The sequence below is a fragment of the Felis catus genome, chromosome B4, assembly GCF_018350175.1.
Source record: "Felis catus isolate Fca126 chromosome B4, F.catus_Fca126_mat1.0, whole genome shotgun sequence".
NCBI lineage: Eukaryota > Metazoa > Chordata > Mammalia > Carnivora > Felidae > Felis > Felis catus.
This window is the reverse complement of record NC_058374.1, coordinates 68,322,769-68,343,080: the sequence shown is the minus strand read 5'-3', so window position 1 is coordinate 68,343,080 and position 20,312 is coordinate 68,322,769. Positions and strand designations below refer to the sequence as shown.

Genomic DNA, 20,312 nt, shown 5'->3' with positions numbered 1-20,312 from the left:
TCTAAACTACCTACGCCAGAACATATCCTCTTAAATATATAATTTCCCATCTATAGCAGAATATTTGCAAGAATAACATTATTAAAGAAATAACACTGGATATCGACTTTAGTTTAATTGAAAATTAAGCTGATCAGTAAATTATCCTCAAGCCAGTGTGGGAAAAAAATGTGCATATTGACAACTCAAGAAGGTGACGGAGTCAGGCTGGTATAGGGGAAAAACATCTGGTTTGTAATCCATGAGAACTGGTTTTAGCCAAGATTCTAATACGTTCAAACTGTGATTCTGAGCAAGTGAACAAACTTTCACAGGTGTCATTTTTTGTTCTTGTTTTTTTTTTCTTTTAGATATAGTACAATGAGATTTTCCTAATGTGATTTCCTACTGGAATAACATATATGTCTAAGGATTTCATGAGACCGTATGGATTTCTTTCCTAGGTTTTCCTTGGAGAAGTCTTCTCTACTACATGCACAAAATATTTTATCAACAAATGGAAATGCACTGAGGCTTCTAACTTGATAAGCAAAGCAAGATTCAAGTCATGGGATTGGAAAACAATTAATTAAAATTGAAATCCTAATAAGGAAGTTTCCACATCATCAGTTTCATAATGTACCTGTTTCTGCTTATTTCACTGTCACTAGTAAAATTTAATTGCTTCATATTTCATATTTATTATTTTGCATATAGCATGTGTTTCAGATTAGAGAAAGTAATAGAAAAAGCATTAATCAAGCCAGGCCAGTCTCAGCCTTTTTTGCAGTCTCTGATCATCATTTTTATACACACATTTGAGCAATTCTTGTGATTATATTTTTGTTAATTATATGTTATCTCTTAAGCCTTCTGTACTCCTTATGGCAGCATCTAACCACTAAAATTACAATTTCAACCTTAATATGGAAATCGATATTAACTATACAGACACCTTTTTTTTTTTAATGTTTATTTTTGAGAGAGAGAGACACAAAGACAGAGTGTGAGTGAGGAGAGGGGAGAGAGAAGGAGACACAGAATCTGAAGCAGGCTCCAGGCTCCAAACTGTCAGCACAGAGCCTGATGCAGGGCTTGAACTCAGGAACCACAAGTTCATGACCTGAGCTGAAGTCACATGCTTAACTGAGCCACCTACGTGTCTGTACAGACACCCTTTAAACATTGTTTTCATGGCCTAAATATCCAAAGCTCTGATATATACACAGATAGTTTAAAAAGGCAATACTTAAAATTTTGAGGTAGAAAAATTTGGGTTTTTTTTTTTTAAGGTTATTTATTTATTTTTAGACAGAGAAGGGGTGGGGCAGAGACAGAGAGAGTGAGAGAGAGAGAATCCCAAGCAGGCTCTGCACCGTCAACCTGGAGCCCAACACAGGGCTTGAACCTGTGAGCCACGAGATCATGACTGAGCCTGAGCCAAAATCAAGACTTGGGACATTTAACCAGCTGAGCCACCCAGGCTCATTCATTTTTATATACTTTTTATGTATAAATTTAATTTTTCTGGCACAAGTGTTATTTCCAGTTTTAAATAATACAACACCTAAACTGGTCTTTAGAATAAGCTTAAAAGGATCTTAATTACTTCCTCTGAAAATTTTCTGAATCAAACACTGGTCCTGAGAGCTATTCTTTTTCCAGATGGCCAACTTAGTGTATTTGTCTCTCTAGAATAACAGGGATTTTGAAGACCACCAATCTGTTATACAAGGGACCCTCTCTCCAGGTAAAATTGGCATCCTTTGAGGGGCTCAAATAACCTGATTGCTTCATACAGAAGTTTTTGGTAGTATTTATTGAAATACAAAGCCTGGCATAACTAAGGCCACACAGTGCCTTCAAACTTGATGGGAGTATAGTTTCAATTTCATGACCTCTAGAAATAACATTGTACCAGAATGCAAAAGGATCTAAAAGCTCTCTTCTTACTTCTCAACAATACAGTCCTGAAGCCCTGTGTTTTCTCCCCTCAATATGTAACTCTCTTTTTTTCCCTAATAACATTGTCTCAAAGAGATATTACAAGCAACTAGTGAAGATAATGGGTAAAATATAGGTATAGTTCCACAAGCAGTGCAATTTATTATTGCCTTAAAATATCTAAACACAATCCAGGGCCAAGCCCATGATGATAACAGTAAGGCACTTGTCAGAAGGGAAAAATTTAAGAGGAACCTCCCCAAATTCAGTAATCAAGACAAGTAATATTATTTTTAAATGGTTTATTTATTTTTGAGAGAGAAAGACAGAGCATGAGCAGGGAAGGGGCAGAGAGAGAGGAAGACACTGAATCCAAAGCAGGCTCCAGGCTTGGAGCTGTCAGCAGAGCCCAACGCCAGACTCGAACTCATGAACTGTGAGATCATGACCTGAGCCAAAGTCAGATGCTTAACCTATTGAGCCACCCAAGCACCCCAAGATAAATAATATTTTAACAGAATATTCTAAAACATCAAAATTAAAGCAAAAATCCCCGATGAACAGAATATTAAAAATTTAAGTAAAGAAAAGATATTATATACTATATCTAGCTAAATAAGTCCTCACACCTGCCGTTTGTTTATCTTGCACTGGTTTATTGTAGAATAGCTACAGTTGTTCAAGTCATCAATGTCAGTATACATATCATTAAACACTAAATCTATACTTTTATTATTTTTCCATACTTATAAATAGAATTTTAATTGTTGGCCATGGACACTCATGAGATGCACTTTATATTCTGCTATTTCCAAAAGAATTTTAAGGAGATCCAATTTAATAGAGTGCTAGTCTTCTCGCCTTCTTAATAATAATCAAATTACTCATGTGCTTCAGGTAAATATATTATTATAACTATTTAATGTCACCTTGATGACGTTATCCCACCTATGAAGGTTTTTTTAAGCATTTTGAATCCACAAATAATAATAAATTCTTTATACTTCAATACAGAAACACTATAGTATAACTTTATAATTTATAATAATTATTTACAACTAGAAAGCACCTGTACTCTGTCAGACCCTTTGCTGATGCTGCTTCTAGAGGCATGGCTCACACTGATCCTCACTGCACACTGCTTTAGGGAAGACCACCAGAGCTCGAGTAGTTACATAAAACAAAACAAAACCAACAAGCAAACAAAACAAAACCAAACAAAAAGACCAAAAAAACAGGTGCTTATGTACAATAACATAAAAACAAATAGTCCTTGATTGCAATAAGCATTAAGGTTTCAATTATTTAAAATTTCAGAAATTTGAGAGATACTTTCTTGCTCCAGCTCCCTTTCCTTGTCCACGTTTACCATTTTGCTTTAGAGCAGAGGGGGCAGCCTTTCAGCTGACCTAATGAAACACTGCTGCAAAATTGAGAAGCCAACCTGTGTGCAATTGCAGTTCAGCCAGAAAGAATGCTAATTCTTGGCTTCAGTGCTTTCTTTAAAGAAATCATTCAGGCTTTTCTGTGGCATGGAACACTGTGACCAGCCAGAAACTGTTAGAGATGAAAATAACCTTTCTTTGTTATGATCCCAAAAATGTAGTATTTGTTTCAGTTTCATAGGAGACCCTCATACCTAGTTTAAAAAAAAATTGGGGGAAGGGTGGGGTGTGGAATTAGTCAGGCCTAGCCATTGTCTATAAAGGATATAATCTCCTAACTTACAGCGCGCTCCCAAGGGGCTTGTAGAGGCATACAGCAAATGCTTTAAAAAAAAAATAGGGTATCATTTTGCAATTGCTCAAGTATGGTCAAAGAACCCTGGATATAGAGGAGGAGGAGCTGAGTTGAAGGCCCGCGCAATCTTTACAAGCTGTATGACAATGAATTCTGATATGAGATATCCTTTTCCCTAAAACGGCATTACTAATACCCACGTCACAGAGTTGTAAGAATTAACTAACATGACAACTATAAATAATATATAAATGATAAACTGCAACACAAATGCCATGAAGAATTTTAAAAGATAACAAAATATAATAATAATGTAAAGTAGGATTGTAAAGCCAATCTCCATTTCTACTGGAAATAAAATTAAGTTTTAAATTATTGTGATCTGTCCATAGAGGTATAAGCTAACAAACTGAGATATTGCAACAAAATAATTTCTTAGATTAAGATTTTCACTTTTAGGAACATGAATTCAAAGACTGCAGAATCATTAATATATGATCCTTTCAATTTTTATTAGGTTAGAAAAGTCAATTCAAATAAAAACACTTAAAAGATATTTTCACTTAGAAAAAAAATCAAAAAAGTGGATGGAGAATTACCTCAGTTTGATAACTTTCCAAGCGGTTTTTAAGTAACATAAGAATAATGGATACTAAAAATAAAATAAGGCAATTCCATTATAAAGAAATAATTGAAGAGTAAAAATTTTATGTCATAGTACCATTTGACTACTAATAATTACCAGAGTAGATAGAATATAAATTAAATTGGAAATTTTCAAATACCCTTATTGGGTATGTTAAAAATGTATCATTTTTTGATTTGTTACATTTGGTTCCTTTAAAATAACTTTATAAAACACAGACATGTTTTACATGGCAAAAGAATTTTGAATAAGGCATATAAAATTCTTAATTTTTTTTTATCCTGATCATTTTTGTTTTCTCTTTATTCTACTAACTCTCCTTGAGAAATGTTACCCACTCTGGTTTTCATTACTATTAATATATGATTCTCAAATCTACTTCCACTACCAATATCTCTTCTAAAGTCCACATTCCTGTTTTCAATTATCTACTGGACATAATACTTGGAAATTTCCCATGGACCCTTTGGCCCCTTCCAAAACAAATTCAACATCTCCCACCCTCTGACATCCACTTCTGTCTCTATATTTCCACTTGATTAAAAAGAACAGCTACCCACACAATGACTCATGTCTAAAATGTGGCAATCATGATTTTGCCTAATTTCAGACCCATCTGATCGGTCACCAAGTTTAATGGGTCCTACTTTTAAAATATCTGTCATTTTGGATTTCATCCCCACTCTGCAACTTATCTTCTCATCTTGTTCCCCATGTATCTTGTTCTACCATATCATTCGTCTGTCTAGAAACACCCACTGGGGTTTATGGATAAGTTGAGCAAGAGAATCTACTTGAGATTTCTAGTTTCTGGAAGAAATTAACTAAACTTCCTGAAGCCTTGAGTTTTAATTGCAAAAATCAGTATGAACTCATAATATATTTGATGTTCAAAATCAAAACATTTTTCTTACTCTTTCAACAAAACAAATGAATGAAAAACCCAATAAGCAACCATAAGAGATCCATTAACAACAAAACTGAAGACTAAATGAATCAAAGAACTTGGAGGAAATGGTTGATTCCAGACTGGAGGCAAGTTATATACAGTGGGTGAGGTAAGGGGAAAAAAAACAGATTCACCTTGAGTTGGTAACTGCTGAAACTGGGTCATGGGTGCATTAAGAATTCATTAGACTTTTCTGTCTAGTTTTGAACATTTAAGAAATTTTTCATAATACACACAAAATAAAACAAAAAAGAACCAGGTCCCATAGTCTACTTGGATGTAAATTTTTATAATGCAGAGTGTCCATAAATGTTTTATAATGTATATAAAACACAATTTTGAAGCAGCTACAGAGGGCTACATTCCAACAGAAAATCTAAATGATGGTAACCTCTTGCAATTATACTGTATCTGATTTTTACTTCAAAAACGTTGTGTGTATTTTTTAGCTCAAAGTCTGCTATGGACTGAATTGTACCTCTTCAATTTCATATGTTGAAGCTCCAACTCCAAAAGTGATTGTATTTGAAGATGGGGCTTTGGGAGATAATTAGGTTTAAATGACATCATAAGAGAGGAGCCTTCTTATAAAGTTCTTATAAAAACAGACACTATAGAGTTTGCTCTCTCCTCTCTGTACCATGTGAGGACACAATGAGAAATGGCCATCTGCAATGTAGGAAGAGAATTCTCACCAGAACCCAGCCATGATCGTGGACTTCCCAGCATCCAGAACTGTGACAAATAAATTTCTGTTGTTTAAACCATCTAGCTTAATGTATTATGTTGTGGCAGCCCAATCTGGCTGATACAGGGCCTTTCATTTTTAGTGCTCATTAAACGGCAGAATTTAAAATGGTAGATTTCTAAGTTGCCTTGAAAATTCTCAAAACACAAAAGAACATTTTGTCTTAAACTTGAAATATACTGAATACACAAACATAAATCAACTACTGTGTAAAATATTCATAATACCAGAGGCTTAAAAATGTAAATGATTAGAAACATTAAATCACTGATGTGATTACAGAATGGTACTTCATAAAAATAGAGCAGCGACAATTAGAATCATGCTTCATAATAACCATCTACAATGTGGAAAAAATTTCTTGCCTTGGGCATCAAATTAAGGTAGATAGTTTTATTTTGTCTAAGAAGATGAATAACACATATCTGGTCTGTTAGAAAGAAAAAAAGGGGAAACTAATTTACATTTGTTATCTTAATTAATCCTTGACAACACCAAGGACTCATTCTACTATAACCATGCTATATATAGTTTTCTACATATAAACTAAATAGCATGTTAACTAATTATATAACCTTTCTACTTATTGACAAAATATAAGAACATAAATTGATCTCTAGTACTTTGTATTTAGCACAAAAATATAAAGATTTTTAATATAAAAAACTGAATATAAATTGTTCTATTTTTACTTTTTTACTGATTAACAAGATTGTCAATTTATCTTTAATCTTTTTCAAAAAAAGCAAGCAAAGGTTATGGTCACACATAGGAGAGATTCAATTTTACAGTCGTGGGTGCTAATCTGTGAAAAGCTGACTATTGGCTGATCATAACAGGAAAAGTGATGGTTGAAACCAATAAATCAGGAGATATAACTATACTTCATTATTCTGCTGGTAAGAATTTCTGGAAGTAATGAGTGACAACATCTTTGAGTCCTAACTAATAACTATCATAAGGCAAACAAAACAACTTTATACCTTCTTCTTACTTGTGTTACTAATTCACCTTTTGTGAGGAGAAGGTTGTGAATAGCAATTCTTATAAGATGAATGAATACTCTGAGTTGGAAAATTCCTTTAGAAAGTATATTTGGATTTTGGAAGAAGTCACAGGAAAGTGGGAGATGATATTGAACCCTATAAATGTTCATTCATTCATTCAACATTGAGTTATTGACTGACTACTACGTGTCAGTAATCATAAGTTGGGGAAATCTGCCACAAACAAGATATGCAAAAATCACTGTTTTCAAAATATTTGTATTCTATAAGAGGACCAGTGTATGAAAACAAATAAATAAACAAGTTAGTTTCAGTTAGTTATAAATGGGTTTAAAATATAAAACCAATAAAACACAAAGTAGAGCATGCCTTAGGGATGATTTTAGATTGGATGATGGGCAAAGCCTCTTGAAGGAGGTGATACTTAGGCAAAGACCAAATTAATGAGAAGGAACAAACTATGGGGGGCAGTGGTCTGGTGGAAAATGTTCTAGGCATGAGGAACATCTAGTACATGAGCTCTCCATATTAACCCTCAATTTTGATAGAGTACCTCTTCTTGGTGCAGTCACCTACCCAGTTCTCAGAAATCTTAATTTACTGTAAAAACCTCCAACACTAATCTCATCTCAACCTCATTCAGTGATCTTGTCATCAACACTAACTCAGCTCCTCTGGTCATATCCATAAGAAAACTCCTCCCACTGGGTGGCTTAGTCAGTTAAGAGTTCGACTTTGGCTCAGGTCATGGTCTCATGGTTTGTGGTTTAGGCCCCACATTTGGCTCTGTGCTGACAGCGCAGAGGCTGGAGACTGCTACAGATTCTGTGTCTCCCTCTCTCTCTCCTGCCCCTGCTTGTCTCTCTCTCTCTCTCTCTCTCTCTCTCTCTCTCTCTCTCAGAAATAAACAAACATTTAAAAAAAGAAGAAAACCCCTCCATAATCTCAATTTCTAACACCACATGCCCTGACTACTCCTCCTCCTTTCTTACCAGTTCACTACCTCTAAGTACCCTGACTCCAATAACTCTCTTATCCCAGCAGGACCTACAATCCATGGATTTACCACTTGTTTCCTATATTTCACTCCCAACTCTTGCCTTCACCACTTTCCTTTCTCATCATAAATTTTATGGTACATCACTGAAATCACTCCACTATATAAAACTCCAACTTTCTTGCCCCTTTCTTGCTTTATTCTATTCTTGAATAAATCCAACCCTAGTTAAAATCAATTCCATCTATTCTATGCCCACATCTATGTATCTGAACATGGCTAGAAAAACAAATCACAGCATAGAATCATACTGAATGGTTTTGCCTTACATTCATAAACAGTATCCTCAAAAGAGCTGTTAAACCAGACTATTTAGTCTCCCACTGTCCTAGATTACAAGTTCATACTTATTGTTCTCTCCTACAACTGTGAACATGTCTTTCCTCATTCCATCCTTACTGAATAAACACCATGTAAGTGTTATTCTACAAAACCACAGCCGCCACTTGTACATAAGATCCCATCCCTCTACCCTACCAGCATCACTTCAGCAAATCTCCCCTTGTCTTCTTGGGTCGACAGTTTCTTTCTACACTCACTGTTCATTCTTCTCAACATACAAACTTGGTGTAACTTGTTTTTTCCCAGATAATTTTCTTTAGGAAATAAGAAAATAAATATTTTTTTTTCTGTAAGAATAAATGATAAGACTAACCCTGTATTTTCTTTTTTTTTAATTTACCGAATTGATGAAGCTGTGGTTGTGTTAAAAGTATTAGGTCATGGGGCACCTGGGTGGCTCAGTTGGTCAAACATCTGACTTTGGCTCAGATCATGATCTTGTGGTTCATGAGTTGGAGCTCTATGTCAGGCTCTGTGCTGACAGCTTGGAGCCTGGAGCCTGCTTCAGATTCTGTGTCTCCCTCTCTCTCTGTCCCTCCTCTGCTCATGCTCCATCTCTCTCTCTCGAAACAATGAATAAACATTAAAAAAAAATTTTAAGTATTAAGTCATATTGTAAAGCCAAAAAAAAATTATAAAGCATAATAGCATGAAGAATGATACTAAAAACAGAAATAGAATTTTTTAATAGAGGCAATAAACAAACCTAACATTAAATGTGATAATTATGGCACTTCAAATCAAAGCAAAAATAGGTAGATTAAGTAAAACCAAAACTCTAAATATATTGAAAACCTGGTGAAAATTTGCAAAATAATTAATAGAGAGAAAATATTAAAACATAAATAACTGTTACAAATTATCGCTCAAAAGAAAAAAGTGGGCAATTCTCATGGTTGAGAAATTCAGAAGAAGATGTATAGATAGCCAGTAACATATGAAAAATATTTAACTTTACACATATTTAATAATATTAAAAAACAAAGGTGATATATTATTCTTGCTTATATATACATATATACATATACATGCACAATATACACACACCTGTATATATAGATGTACAACATACTTCCACCCCAATGCCTATATTTCTATCTCTAACGTAGTGTACCCTATATTATGAAACATACAAGAAAGTATTTTCATATTTGTTATCAGCTGATAACTCCCTGAAGGCAACTTGACAATATAAAGAAAAGGTCTAAAAAATGTGGCTCTTTTATAACAGCAAAAAATTAAAAATAATATAAATTCCCGACCATAGGAGATTACATAAATTATAATATATCTTTATGTTAGAATGTGATATGACAACAAAAATCATAATCTTGAATAATATGTGAGGATAGCTGATATTACTCCAGGCACCCTCCCACATCCTACAAAATAGTATAAAATAGTATAAAATAGTACTACAAAATAGTATAAAATAAGTGATCTCATCTTCCTAAAGTATTCCTAAATACTTCCTAAAGTATAATATTTATTATAAATTAATTAATAAAAATTATTTATTATATTATAAATATTTATAATTTTATTATAAATATTTATTCCTATACTTCCTTAAGTATAATATTTATTATAAATAATATACCAAAAAATGGTAAGATAGCAAAGTATTCGGAGTAACTATTCTCAGTTATGGAGCTATGGGTAATTGCAATTTTCTTCAGTATTTTCCACCTTTTCTAACAGCAGTATATTTAGAAAGTTAAGAAAGCAACAAATATTGAAGATGATGAAGAGGAAGGAGGCAAGTTGAGAAGAGTAAAGTTTTCTTCTCTCCACTTTTTTAAGTGGGAATTGGTCAGAAATCACTAGTGCCTCAAGGTAGTCACATGGTTTGTAGGTCCTTGCACAGGAACAATTAGTTTATTGCAGGTTCTTCACGACCCCCACCACCACCATATTTGCAGATACTTTATGAAAGCCACCAAGGGCAATGACATCTAGCACAGCAATGAGGAGATTCTAGGCTCTCTATGCCAACCATGTGGATTGGGCAGTCAGAGAGTATTTCTGAACTTCAGTTCTAATCACAAAATAAATGGATTGACTTTTTTTGCAATGGGTTTGCCACCAGAACACAGATGTTGTAAAAACCCCTGCTAAACCTAAACCAAAATGGGAAAGGAAAAGACTCATATCAACATCATTGTCATTGGACATGTAGATTCGAGCAAGGCTAGCTCTACTGCTCAAGGTGGGATCGACAAAAGAACTATCAAAAAATTTGAGAAGGAGGCTGCCGAGATGGGAAAGAGCTCCTTCAAGTATGCCTGGGTCTTGGATAAACTGAAAACTGAATGCGAATGTGGTATCACCAGTGATATCTCCCCGTGGAAATTCGAGACCAGCAACATCGAGACCGACATCATCATTGATGTCCCAGGACACAGAAACTTTTTCAAAAACATGATTACAGGCACATCTCAGGCTGACTGTGCTCTTCTGATTGCTGCTGCTGGTGTTGGTGAATTTGAAGCAGGTGTCTCCAAGAATGGGCCAACCTGTGAGCATGCCTTGCTGGCTTACACACTGGGTGTAAAACAACTAAATGTTGGTGTTAACAAAGTGGATTCCACTGAGACACCCTACAGACAGAAGAGATACAAGGAAATTGTTAAGGAAGTCAGCACCTAATTAAGAAAATTGGCTACAACCCTGACACAGTAGCATTTGTGCCAATTTCTGGTTGGAATGGTGACAACATGCTGGAGCCAAGTGCTAACACGCCTTGGTTCGAGGGATGGAAAGCCACCCGTAAAGATGGCAATATCAGTGGAACCACAACTGCTTGAAGCTCTGGATTGCATTCTGTCACCAACTCATCCAACTGACAAGCACTTGTGTCTACCCTTTCAGGACATCTACAAATCGGTGGTATTGGTACTGTCTCTGTGGGCTGAGTGAAGACTAGCACGATGGTCACCTTTGCTCCAGTCGATGTTACAACAGAAGTAAAATCTATTGAAATACACAGTGGGCTTTGAGGGAGGCTCTTCCTAGGGACAATGTGGGCTTCAATGTCAAGAACGTTATTTGTCAAAGATGTTTGTTGTGGCAATGTGACTGGTGATAGCAAAAATGACCCACTGATGGCAGCACCTGGCTCCCCAGTTCAGATATTTATCCTCAACCATCCAGACCAAATCAGTGCTGAATATGCACCTGTGCAGGACTGTCCCACAGCTCATATTGCTTATAAGTGTGCTGAGTTGAAGCAGAAGATTGATCATCATCCTGGAAAAAAACTGGAAGATGGTCTCAAGTTCTTCAAATGTGGTAGTACCGCCATCATTGATATGGTTCCTGGCAAGCCTATGTGTGTTGAGATCTTCTCTGACTGTCATCATCTGGGCCATTGTGCTGTTCATGACATGAAACAGACAGTTGCTATGGGTGTCATCAAAGCAGTGGACAAGAAGGCAGCTGAGCTGGCAAGGTCACCAAATCTGCCCAGAAAGCTGAGAAGGCCGTGTGAATATCATCCCCAATGCCTGTCACCCCAGTCTTAATCCATGGTGGAAGAATGGTCTCAGAACTACTTGTGCCAATTGGCCATCTAAGTTTAATAGTAAAAGATTTGTTAATGATAACAATGCATCATAAAACTTTAAGAAGGAAAAGGAGAATGTTTTGTGGACCATTTGTGCATGCATATGTGTGTGTGTGTGTGTGTGTGTGTGTGTGTGTGTAGCAGTTTTAAGCCATTATTTTTTTAAAATCAGTACTTTTTAATGGAAACAACTTGAACAAAAATCTGTCACAGAATTTTGAGACCCATTAAAACAAAAGTTTAATGAGAACAAAAAATGGATGAATGCGATATCCTCTTTACCTTAGTACTTTGATTACTTATCTGTTTGATTTAGTAATGTAGAGAGAATAAGGGGAAATACAGAACTATTACTTTTATAAATCATATGGTATGCACATATAAAAAGATTCTAAAGCACTGTAGACTTTAAAATTCTGTAGACTTCAAATTTTTAGTCTTTAACTTTTATGATATCATTTGAAAGCATTAAGTAATAGTCTTCAAAATTATTGGAAACTCCTGGGAATAGAGATTACAATTATAAGCAATTTAATGTACCATGAAATTGTCCTATCTGGGATTAAATAAAACGACCACAAATTGAAATCTATACTTGGATCTCACTCATTAAAACTAGCACCTAGATGGGGGATGAAAGACAAAGCTGATCCCATGCAGATAACATAGTTAAATATTTTTTCAAAATCATATCACATAAAGTGTCTGCCATTTGAAATATTTCATTGTTTTACACATTTCAATATTTTAACAGGAGTTTCTAGACTGTGTAATGAAAAGAATCTGAAAAGTCCTAAAGTTATTGTCTTTTGACTGAAGCAAGAGAGCATCATTCATAGGACAATGAATGTGCTACACACGTAGCTCTGAAACAGTGAATTTAGGACAAGTTCAATTGCACTAAGGCATGGGCTAATAAACATCAAACAAAGCAGTCATTGTAAGCCAAGCCTCATCTATTATAAACATGTGATCACACAGGGCATACTAAAGTCTTTGTTCTTGCGTTAGTGCACAGTGGTCAAAGGAAATTATATATTCTATATTTTGTTAACTTACTCATAAAAGACAATCAGGGGGTCTCATAAATGTATTTTACAAATACAAAATTTTAAATGTGAAATAAAAAGATGTAGTTTCACTCTAAACATATTCAGATAAATATTCAGATAAATAAAAATTAAAAATGATTATAAAAAGCTGGATTTTAAGAATTACAAAAAATAGGTCACAAGATTTTGCAGATATGCCTTACCAATTATCATTTTCTTATAAAAAGATCTTTGATTTATAAGGTTTTTTAGAGAATATACAATCCCATTTGACCAACGCAACACCACCTTCTGAAAGAACATAGAACTCTTACACGTGAGGAAGCTATGGTTTCTCAAGGTTATTTCCTTCGCTCATATAGCTTGTTACGTTTTGGATATAGACCACCACAGTCTTCTCAAAACTATTATATTCTTCTTTTGACTGAACCACCACGTTTTTGTACAAAATCCTCGTACATGTAAATGCCATAAACTGAAAATTAAGGAGGCCTGTTTTCTATCTTATCATGTTTTTTTCTTGTGACATCAAGTGACCCCACGCACTTCCTTTGGCTCTTCCGTGCCCTAGAATCACACTGTTTATTTTCGTCTTTTCTTTGACTTTCTCCTGATATGAAAATTTTAAATGCTCAATGCTTTCTAGGCTAAAAGAAGCCACCTAAACTAGAATATAAGATAGTGAGGACTGGGATTTTTGTCAAATTTGTTCACAATGTCCACTTTGTTTAAGGATACCTGGAATAGTGTCTGGCACAGAGAAGATACTTTGTAAAATTTATTAAAACATAAAAGTTCCCTTTGTCTACCTCACTTTATTTTTTTTAAGTTTGTTTATTTTGAGACACACAGAAAGAGAGAATGCACACTCACTCATGCACACGTGAGTGGGGTAGGAGCAGAGAGAGAGAGAGAATCCCAAGCAGGATCCACACTGCCACTGAGGCACGCCAGTGAGATCATGACCTGCTCCAAAACCAAGAGTCAGACACTTAACTGGGTGAGCCATTCAGGCGCCCCTGGTCCACCTCACTTTAGAACTACTAACCTCTCATGATGTTTCCTTTCACTATCATAATCAAATATCTTGAAACTTCAGTTCCTGTATTATAGCTTCAAAATCACCCACTCTTAGGTTAGGTAATCAATAACTTCCTAATAATCAAAATGTAATGGTCTTTTTATAGTCTTCATCCTATTAGATGACATTTACAGGGGCACCTTGGTGGCTCAGTCTTTTAAGCAACTGACTCTTGGTTTCAGCTCAGGTCATGATACTGCGGTTCCTGAGTTCAAGGTATGAATTGGGCTATGCTTGCAGCATGAGTCGGCTTGTGAGTGTCTCTCTCTCTCTCTATCTCTCTCTCTCTCTCTGACTCTCCTCCACTTGCATTAGCTCTCTCTCAAAATAAGTAAATAAACTTAAAAATAAAAAAAAAGAGGGGAGACTGGGTGGCTCAGTCAGTTGAGCGTCAGACTTCGGCTCAGGTCATGATTTTGCGGTTCATGTGTTGCAGCCCTATGTCAGGCAGTGTGCTGACAGTTCAGAGCCAGGAGCCTGCTTCGGATTTTGTGTCTCCCTCTCTCTCTGCTCCTCCCCTGCTCTCACTCTGTCTCTTTCTCTCTATAAATGAATAAACTGTTAAAAAACTAAAGAAAATAAATAAATATTAAAAATAAGAAAAACCGAACACTCTCTAACTATTATTGCTATTTTATATCTTACTTTTCTTTGTCCCTTTCTGCTTCCTTTCTCCATTGCTGGCATCGCTTCCCTTACTTAAATAAATAATAAAATTCTTTAATTATGACCTTGGCTCCTCTCTTCACTTTGCTAGTTCTTCCTGGCCATATCTTTTACATCATGGTTTAAATTACCATAACTGTGCCACTAATATTCAAAACTGTTTCTAGATTTCATCTCCTGACTGAGCAAAAAGATTGCATATCCTGTCTTCTTGAATGACCCACAGAACCTCAAACATAACATCCTCAAAATAAACATTTTTTCTTTATAATCCTCTTTCACCAAACTGAATTGTCTTGAGTTTTCGCACTTGGCTCCCCCCGCTTGCATTTTTTTTTTTTTTCTGACACTCAGCTGATGTCTATGCTTTCTATTTCTTTGGGGGAAAAAGAAGATGCAATCAAAAAAGAGAAGTCCTAAATATTGCCAATATCGCATCCACCAACTTACTTTCATGTGTATCCATATACCACATCTTTTGTTCTGTTAATATGCATACGCTGACCTACTCCTACCTAGAGCTAGTCTCTCCTTATATACTTGGAATCTATCCATACCTTTTAGCTACTCAAAGACAATACTCCAAAATCTGTACCCCCCTTGCCTCCTTGATTTTTCCTCTCTAACCAAGGTTCCCAATATTATGCAAACCTGATTTTTAAAAACTTTCCATCTTAAAAATGACAACAAATTCTCTTGATCCACATCTGCATCCAACCACTGTTTCATTTTTCTGCTTTCATTTACAGCAAGGCTCAAAAGAGGTGTTAACACCATCTCCCCTTCTTTTCCCAAACTCTTGAACTAGTTCATTTAGGCTTTTGTTTTTCCCAATCTATGCAACAGCTCTTGTCAAGGCCCCAGTGTCTGCTGCACCAACAAATTAATGGCCAATCCTCAATTCTCTTTCATAGAACTAATAGGGGCATTTGACACAGTATATCACTCCTTCCTTCTTGAGACCATTTCAACACTTCCTTAACCAAATATATAAAATAGTGAATATCCTGTCCCCAACACCTCAGACCTCAATGCCCCTTCTTCTCCACATTTCTTTTCCCCCTTATCCAGCTTTACTGAAGTTCTTCACAGTACCTATTACTGTGTGTATATACCTATTACCTGTATATATCGTTATTTTTTGTGAAATATAGGCTCAATGACAGCAAGGGCTTAGGTTTATACTAGTCTCCAGCCCATATTAAGCACTCCCTAAATATCATTTATATAACTCATTTTTACTATTTGTACAATCATACTAATATACAGTAAAACCTTGGTGTGCAAGCATAATTTGTTCAAGAACAATGCTTGCAATCCAAAGCACTTGTATATTAAAGCAAATTTCAAGAACCATTGGCTCAACAGTGATCATGTGACATCTGGCACCATATACTACTTGTATTACAAGACATCACTTGTTTATCAAATTAAAATTTAGTAGAAATGTTTGCTTGTCTTGCAGAACACTCACAAAACACTTTACTTGCGATCCAAGGTTCAGATCCTCCTAATTCTTACTTACACTATTTCATGTGACAACTAAATGGATATTTTTACGTCAATTTTCTTTCCGTTAAAATCACTTTTTATGTTGTTATTATCCAGAAGCACAAATCAGATAACATAGTAAATACATCTACAACAATGGTAACATGCTAAGAAGAAGGAAGTCAACATAATATCTTACACAATTTGATTAAAGTTCAGGAAAACTCATATTTTACTGAACATTTGCATAGGCCAATTAACATATCTTTTAGTTTATATTAAAATATGGTTATTAGGAAAAATATATGTAGTTATTAGGAGTACATTATAGCACTCAAGGTCATATATACCTGGATAATAACTGTGGCTCTTCTATCCAACGACTTGAGTCATGTTATGTAACCTCTGAACTTCATTTTTATTATCCATGAAAATGGGTGATCATAAGTAAGAGCTGGGTCCTGGGTTGTTGGAAGAATTAAATGAACTAATGTGTATAACTACTATTATTGCTATTATATATATATATATATATATATAGGTAATTATTCATTTTGGTCAATATTCACTCAGGACCTCGCATCTACCAGGTCATTGAAAAAAAAAAAAGTATTAGACTGAACTTATATTCTGTCTTCTATCTACCCAAAGATGCTTTATTTCCTTCATTTGATAGATATCTCAAGTAATATTAACATACCTCCCAATATTTGCAAACACATGTATTGGACTAAGCATAATTATACAAAGAAATATTTTTTCAGTAAAAATATCACTGAGTTGTAGTGGGTTAACTTGAAAGGTGGACAATGGGGATATAGGCTGTATACTTTAAATATACTCTATCTACTTTACTATAATACCTGGTCCACTGTATGAAGTCAATAAATAGTAATTTATGTCAATGTACCTAAAATCTTTTAAAAAGGACAACTGTATACAATTATCATATAGTTTAGTTCCTGGACAATTCTTAGAAAATGGAATAGAATCCAGAGACATAATAAAGAATTGGTACTCTTTAGTTAGCACTAATAAATAAGAACACCAAGTTAATCATTGCAATAACAATTCAAAGAATTAAATGGAAACAATTCATTAATGTCAAGAATGCTACGATATAAAAGCAAGTATAAGAACCTAAAAGGTGTTCTGTTTTCAGTCTTAAAATATTGTAATTTTAACTCTGCAAGAAAAGATAGATTAAAGATACATATTGTAAAGGGGCACCTGGGTGGATCAGTCAATTAAGCGTCTGACTTCAGCTCAGGTCATGATCTCACGGTCCGTGAGTTTGAGCCCCACGTCAGGCTCTGTGCTGACAGCTCAGAGCCTGGAGCCTGCTTCGGATTCTATTTCTCCCTCTCTCTGCCCTTTTCCTGCTCATGCTCTGTCTCTCTCTGTCTCAATAATAAATAAAAACATTTAAAATTTTTTAAAAATATATGTTGTACCTATAATTTTTAAACTATTGTTTATGAGAAAAGCATTTTCTTTTCTGCTAAATTGTTTCTTAGATTGATTCTTCTTTGTCCCACTCTTTTTTCTTATGCTTGGTGGTATCCAGTTAGACTTGTAGAGAAATCATTGATTGAATCAGTAATGAATCATTTGCAGTAAAACATCTAATATATGACATTAGAAACCAATATATTAATGTAATTTTTATGATTAAACAATGAGAATAAAAGCCAAAATTCTATTAAGACAGTTTTCACTTTGCATTGTGTTTTAAGTATCTTGAGTACAACAACAGCAACATTTATAAATGAGCATAAGTGTTCAAGTATAACTATTCCAACATGAAAAAAAAATCTTGAGAATATAGCACTATATCTATGCACAACTAATCTTTAGAAACTTTAGATTTTCAGAACATTTTGCAGATGGTGTTAAAATCCCATCTGACACTCAGTAGTTTGTTGAAGAGATTAAAAGTGATATGTATCTTTTACTTAAACCTTGGAGTTATTTTTCATTCTTCCTTCTCCTTCAACCTTCAATACATAGTCTTTCCAACGTTCCTCACCTAATAATTAACACTAACCCTGACCTCTGCCCAGATGCCTCCTATTTCACCTATTACTTTACTCCCCAGATCCTCTTCCGTCCAATATTAGCTCTTTAGACAGTATTACAAACCACTACCAAACTGCACATTCCCCTGTCCTCTTCAAATATCTGTAATGACCCCCACTGCCTACACAATGAAGTACAAATTCCTGAACTTGTATTTTATGCCATCCACAATCTGCATCTCTTGTCTATAAAGCTTTATTGCCTAATATGCTCCTTCACGAATACTCCATTTCACTCAACTAGGACTAATCATTGCCTAAAAAGAAATAATGCAAACTCAAACCTCCTATATCAAAACAGTTCTCCAGTGCCTATAATGGATTCACCCTTCTCTGTATTACAGCTTCCTATCAAGGAGTATTTTTTTTAACAGCATATCACAGTCAAGTCCATTAACACTCATTATCACTTATTTTTCTTAAAACTTCTTGTATTGCTATTTATGCTGTCATTTTACAGCAATAACCTCCTGACTAGACTATTTCTTCTTTTGCGCTCCACAATACATTCTCCATATAGCAGCCAAACTGATATTTTAAAAATGCAAATCATATCAGGTCACAGCCTTGCTCAAAAGCCTCTACTGGCTTCCTATACTCAGTAGGAAAGACAAAAGCTTCACACATCACTCTGCAGCTGCCTGCCCTGCGTCCTCATTTCTGCTCTGGGATTTATCATTCTGCCCTTGCTCACCAGACTCCTGGAACCTACACTTTTAGCCTTTTTCTATGCAATTCTTCCTACACATCTCTGCATGGCTTACTTCTCTGACAAGACCTTCTATGACTACCTTTTCTAAAAGATTCACTAAAACAAACACATACATATGAATGCACACACATGCATACACACACTCACTCACACACCCACACACACACACGCACATTCAGGCACGCATGATCACTCTACCCTTTCCCTTCTTTGTTGTCTTCTTAGAATTTAGCATCATCTGTCTTTATTAATTTCTGATGCTACTCTATGGCCAATTCTTCAAATGGAATGTAAACTCCATATAGTGGAGATAATCTTTATAGCTATATCCCTAACTTACTATATTGGAAATGCACAATAAACATTTGTTCAATTAGTAAATTAATCCTTCTGTTAACAAGCATATAATCTGTTTCCTTAAACAGAATACTAATTCCTTAAGGAAAGACATTTGTCTGAATGCTCGAATGTTCTTGAATCCAGTAAAGCGGTTTGAATATAAGTGCTCAAGTATGTGTGTGTGTGTGTGTGTGTGTGTGTGTGTGTGTGTGTGTGCGCATGTTTTTAACAAGTAGAATCAATTTAGAGTAAAATGCATGCTAGGAATTACATGAAAACAGGTAGAATTTCCAAAGTGAAACAAAAAATAGAATAAAAATATCTTTCTACCCATTTTATAAAATAGCTGGTTTCTCACTCAATGTGCTATGAAAACCTGCTTTATGGAGAGATTTTATTGCCAAAGTCATTTTTGGAATTATTTTGTACAGAATTTCAGCTCTTTTGAAATGAAACTAAACCACAGGGCTTTGCAAATCCGAGATGAATTGAATTCATTAACTCTAGGTCCCACAAAGCCTACAAGGTACCTTTTGGTCAAGTGCGTATTTCTAAAACCAAGACAATGATTTTTAAGCTTTTTTTCTTTAAGCTTTTTTTTTTTGTACCAGACAAATTTGTCCTTCTGATAATATAGATGGGGAGCACAGATCAATAAAAACACCAACAGTCTTGGGGTGCCTGGGTGGATCATTCAACTGAGCATCCAACTTCGGCTTAGGTCATGATCTCATGGTCTGTGAGTTCAAGCCTCTCTTTGGGCTTTGTGCAGACATCTTGGAGCCTGCAACCTGCTTCAGATTCTGTGTCTCCCTCTCTCTCTCTATGCACCTCCCCCACTTGCACTCTGTCTCTCTCTCTCTCAGAAATAACTTTTAAAATTAAAAAAAAATAAATAAAAACACCAACAGTCTTA

General features: G+C 35.1%; 1 protein-coding gene and 1 pseudogene across 4 annotated transcripts in view; one reads left to right on the top strand and one right to left on the bottom strand.

Annotated features, from left to right (window-relative positions):
* Positions 1-20,312, bottom strand: part of CNTN1 (contactin 1) — a 367,620-nt gene that overhangs the window by 302,633 nt on the left and 44,675 nt on the right. The window lies entirely within an intron of this gene.
* On the top strand, positions 10,543-11,902 carry LOC101097816 (annotated as a pseudogene).